Source organism: Lepidothrix coronata, unplaced genomic scaffold (genome assembly GCF_001604755.1).
Source record: "Lepidothrix coronata isolate B3197 unplaced genomic scaffold, Lepidothrix_coronata-1.0 Scaffold15, whole genome shotgun sequence".
NCBI lineage: Eukaryota > Metazoa > Chordata > Aves > Passeriformes > Pipridae > Lepidothrix > Lepidothrix coronata.
In genome coordinates this window covers 7,957,812-7,963,528 of record NW_016690195.1, presented here as the reverse complement: position 1 = coordinate 7,963,528, position 5,717 = coordinate 7,957,812, and positions in this window count along the sequence as shown.

The following is a 5,717-nucleotide window of genomic DNA, read 5'->3' as shown; positions in this document are numbered from 1 at the left end:
TCCTTTTTGCCTTGTCTTTGAGGATTCTTCCTTCAGTATGATTTTGATGAGAAAAATTACTATGTTTTGAAATTCCACATGCAAGTTACTCAGAGTTTAGCATAGCTGGAAAGAAGACATTTGCATAAGTAGTGATTGATACACATGTACAAAGCAGCTGTTATGTATCTTTCTGAATTAAACATTTATAGAAATTTGTTTTTTGCCAGAATGGTCATACAAACCATGCATCATATTAAGCATATTCAAGATCCAGCTCTACTTGTTACCATGCAACAGATCAACCATGAGATTCTGCAGGAGCATAACTCAGCTCCACCTCTCTATGACATCAAATCACACTGAAATCACAGGCCCCTCTGGTCTGCTGGATAGAGACAATCGAAGGCTGGTTAATGATGCTGGGAATTCTGGGAGAATTAGGTTCCATCCATAAATTTTGTCATTTTCTGTAAAAAATTTAATCAAGACCAGTCAATTTGTTTGGTGGCAGATCATAAATGCTTCACTTCCTACTATACTTGTAACAAATCAATCAGCAGAGAAAATTATTGTAACAATTGTAACACACAAAAATGTATTCCAGCTGCATGTTATATTTTATCTGGCCACACAGCACTACTGAGGATAAAAAGCTCTGATACAGACATAATCACTGAGAACAAATCTAAAAGATAATTCATACTATTGGATGGGATTTGTAGGTTTTATGTCCTATATTTTCTGAATATAGAGGTATTATTCAACAGATCAGAAGAATCACATTCTAAGATTGCCTGGATCTACTCACCTCAAAAAGCTCCTGGGCATCTGGAAGCGCCTGTACAGATGTTTCCCTTGTAGCTAAATGAGGTTAAGAATCTAGGAACATAGGGAAATGACTCCATACTGGATCAGAATAAAACCCTTTCTGCAACAACAATTAGTACCATAGGCAAGAGGAATAAAAGATGTAAGTACAGAGCAAATATATTCTGATACTATAACATACAGTATACATATTTTCTTTCTTTCCTCTATATTAGAAGGAAATAATGTAAGCACAGAGTAAATATATAGAGATATTTCCTCTAAATATTATTCTAACATTTGGTTAACTTTCAATTTCCTGAGTCATAAGGTGTATTTAAAAATCTTTGATGGATTTTTCTGCAGTAAATTTGCCTAAAGCTACTCAACCCAAGTAAAGGTTTAACAATGTTACATGAGATACATCCTGACACAGTTGATCACAACACATATACAGGATTATGCTGAATGCTAAGATTTTTTCTGTATATCTGCTCTGTGTTTTAATGAAATACATATTCAATTTTTTGGAACCTGGTTCTTATTGTGATTAGTGAAAGAATACCTGTTTGCATTTTGCAACCTAAAAAAAAAAAATGGGCCTGAGGCAAAGTCAGAATAAAAGGAGAATAGTTGTAGAAGTCATTACAGAGGACAAACTCTACGTGCTCTTGAATTAAATTAAAAATGGGTTTAGCCCTGGGAAAGAAAAATCACTCATTTGTCTAATGTAGCAAATAAATGTTGCAGATGGTTTTAACTTCAGGAGAGGCATCTAGACAAATAAGGCATGACTCATATTTTTCCCCATTTTATTCAATTTCTTACTTCGTGTCATGAAAGATTGCAAATGAATAACTGATGCCATTAGAAACACACATGTTATTGACTTTCTTTAACTTCCAGTTGGGAAAAAAAATGCTGAAAAAGAACTCTACTGTGATTTTTTATTATTTAGAATATTTTGAAAGCTTTTGACCTAGTTAAATTCTTTACACTTTTATAACTTATTACCAGTTTGTTAAGTATTTTGGAAAGCTAATATTTTAATCTCTATTTATTATAAATACATTTAACCGTGGAGAGGGATTGATTCCTCTATATATTGGTTTTGATTAGGATAGATTTAGTGTTCTCCATAGCAGCTTGTATGGTTCTATGATTGGTATTTGTGACAAAAATGGTGTTGATAACACACCAGTGTTTTGGTTACTGCTGAATAGTGCTTTCACAGCATCAAGCCCATCTCATGATGTCCTGCCAGTGAGTAGGCTGGGCGTGCAGAAGGATTTGGGAGGCACAGCTGACCCCAACCAAAAGAAAGAATATTCCATAAGATGACATTGTGCTCAGTAATAAAAGCTGGAGGAAACAAAAAGGAAGGGGGAATGTTCAGAGTGATGTCATTTGTCTTCCCAAGTATCTGTTCTTACGTACAATGGAGCCCTGCTTTCCTGGAGATGGTTGAACACATTCCTGCTGATGGGAAGGGGGGAATGAATTATTTTTTTCATTTGTTTACATGAACAGCGTGGTACCTACATCCTGCCTGGACACTGTGTGCCTACTGAGGCTGCTATATATCACCCTCTCCTCAACTGGACAGGGTAGAGAAAATCTAATGAAATGCTCAGTAATTAAGCATAGGGGCAGGGTTGATGTTGGTTCTTTTGGACATGGTTCTAGCAACTTCTCACAGAAGCCACCCCTGTATCCCCCCCATAAAAACCTCACCTTGCCATGGAAAAACAAAACACACACCTTTGCTTTACCTATTAAACTTGTCTTAATCCATAAATTTGCTCATTTTTACCATTCTGATTCTCTCCTCCATCCTGTTGTGGAAAGTGAGTGAGGGTTTCTGTCGTCTTGATCTGCTTACCAGGGCTAACACACAACATTCTATCTTTTTTCATAAATTCCTTGTCAAATATGTTTAGAAAATAATTTTAAGATGTACTTAAGTCTTCCTACTGGTATGGGTAGGGCTAAAGAATTGCTATGACTGCCAGGTAATACTAACCAGCTAATTTTGTGCTATAATATTTCTTAAAACAAAGAATTGCTGACATAAGGCTGCTTATTAAAGGTCTTTTGTAAAGTATATGTCTTGGATCAGTAAATAAAATTGTTTCTCTTGAGATTGTGAAGCACATTGGCACATTGTTAAATTGATTTTGCCCCAGAAACATACGTGTCCTTCCTTGAATCTCTAATGAAGAATCTGGAGACAACTGTGTCTCTGCATGGCTAGCTTGGACTGGACAACTAAATATGGAGGCTGAATTTAGTCAAAAATAGATTGTACTTACAACGCTTAGAATGAAAACCCTTAATTTATTTAAGGGGTGGGGTTGTTCTTCAGAGTAATTGTATTCCTTCAGTCTCTGAGCAGCAAAATAAGAAAAAAATATATACTGAACAAAGTGTAGAAATATTATGAAGTACTGAATTCTGATGCTGTTGCATATCCAGAAGGTACTTTGTATTTTAACTTCCTCGAATTTATCTCTACTTATGAATTGTAGTGGTAAGTAAAATAAATCTTAAGAGGGATAAATAGTCCCTAAAATATATATTTGGGTGGCTTTCTACATTTTTCCTATCTTTACAATCCCACAAATGAAAAAAGCAGAAATTATTTTCTGCAAAAATTTCTCACTGCTGAGAGAAGAGTTTGTGGAGGTTGGAGTTATGTCATTTCAGTCAAACTCTGATTGAGAAGTTACGAATCAGACTGTGAATCAGGTGCAATACTGTAATCCTGTAATCTGAAGAGACTCCTATGGCATTCTAAGTGGTAACTGTGGAGACGATTTTCTGTCACTGGAGGAATGATATGCAGTACATTCAGAGTTTTAAATTGTGTTAGAATCTACAGTCCTTTGAAATAAATGGAAAATATCCTCTGAAATACATTAGTGACTTCAATGTAGCACTTCAATCACTGCATAACCTTAAGAAAAAAAGAATTCCACAAGTAGTTAACATCAGGATTGCTGTTCTAGTTCTGTGACAGCAGCTGTACAGCCAATCATGTCGAGGCTCATTGTTGTCCAGACAAGGAAGAAGCCAAAAGAAAAGTAAGGACATTTTAATTTGAAGCATTTTTCATCACTTCAGCATAGAATTTCCTAAATATGAATAGGAGTATTTTTTTCCCAGGACCAATTATAAAAGTAAACTTTGTCTTCATTCCACAGGCCAAGAAGTGAGATAAAGATATATATTTAAGATTGAATTGTCTAAAAAGATAAGCAGGTTTGTGAAAACATTCATATAATCTAAGAAGGCCATAAAACATAAGATATGGCAGTAACAATAAGAAAATACCAATTCTGGAATATTAAAGGATTTAAAAAACAATAGCACATGTAACATGATACTGTTTTTCATGTAAATTATCTGTAATATAAATGTCTAGGAAATTATAGAATCATTCTCACACACATCTGGCATATAATCATTTCCATAAAATCATCAGGAATCAACTATTTATATTCTTTTAAAGGTTTATAAAAGTATAAACTTATGAAAACTTAGAAGCTTATGAAAGATATATTAATAAGTTGAAGTTGTGGCAGTCCAAAGAAGTTCCCATTGATTGGAAAAGGGGAAACATAAGCCCTGTTTTTAAAAAGAGTGAAAAAGGAAGACCCAGGAAACTACAGGTCAGTCAGTCTCACCTCTATGCTGGCGAGATTGCGGAGCAGACCCTTCTGGAAATTATGCTCAGGCACATGGAAAACAAGGAGGTGACTGGTGACAGCCAAAATGTCTTCACTAAGGGCAAATAGTTCCTGACAGATTTGGTGACCTTCTATGATGGGATTGGTGAATGAGGGAAGAGCAACCGATGTGATCTAAGCGGACTTGTGCAAAGTATTTGACAGTGTTCCACATGATGTCCTTGTTTGTAAATCGGAGACAGGATTGGGGTTGTTCAGCCTGGAGAAGAGAAGGCTCCCAGGAGACCCTACAGCAACCTTCCAATACCTAAAGCAGACCTACAAGAAAGCTGGAGAGGGTTTTTTAACAAATGCATGTAGTGATAGGACAAGGAATAATGGTTTTAAACTGAACATGGGTCACTTTAGATTAGCAATTACAAAGAAATTCTTTACTGTGAGGGTGGTAAGGCACTGGAACAGGTTTCCCACAGAAGCTCTGAATGCTTCGTCCCTAGCAGTGTTCAAGGCCAGGTTGGATGGGGCTCTGAGCAACCTGGTCTAGTGGAAGATGTCTTTGCCCATGGCAGGGAGATTGGAATTAGATAGTATCTAAAGTTGCTTCCAACACAAAACATTCTATAATTCTATGATTCTGACTTGCTAAGTATTTGAGAACATGCCTTTACTTTCAGCAAGTAATTATACTGAAACAATTGACACAATCAGAGAGGACTATGAAGTGGATAATTTATTTCACCTAATATAATATTTTTTCAACCAGGATATCAGTGATATTATTAGCTGCTATTAAGATAGTACATGTAGATTGGCTAGAAGATGTCATTCTAAGCAAATATCCTTTTTATGATCAATATTCATAGACAAATATAATGCAATGAAACTATACTATTGAGTTTCAAGCAGAGACAAATTCTAATTTAAAGTGGAGTAGAAAGGGATTAGTCCTGGAATTGAAAGACAGATAAACAGATGCTACAGATAGTCATGAATAGCAGTCGCTAAAAAAAAGGCAATTAAACGAGTGGTTCAGCAATTGGTGTTAGGATCATTTTTGTTTATTGGTATCATGGTTTTGTTTGAAATAATTGTATGTACATTTACTGTATTTTCAGGTTATGCACATTATTGTTAATATAGGAAAGAATCAGATTATCATATAAATAGATGTAGATAATCTGGTGGATTAGTGTAATAGAAATGAGATAAAACTTCAGTGGTAGAAATTTTTAAGTCTTT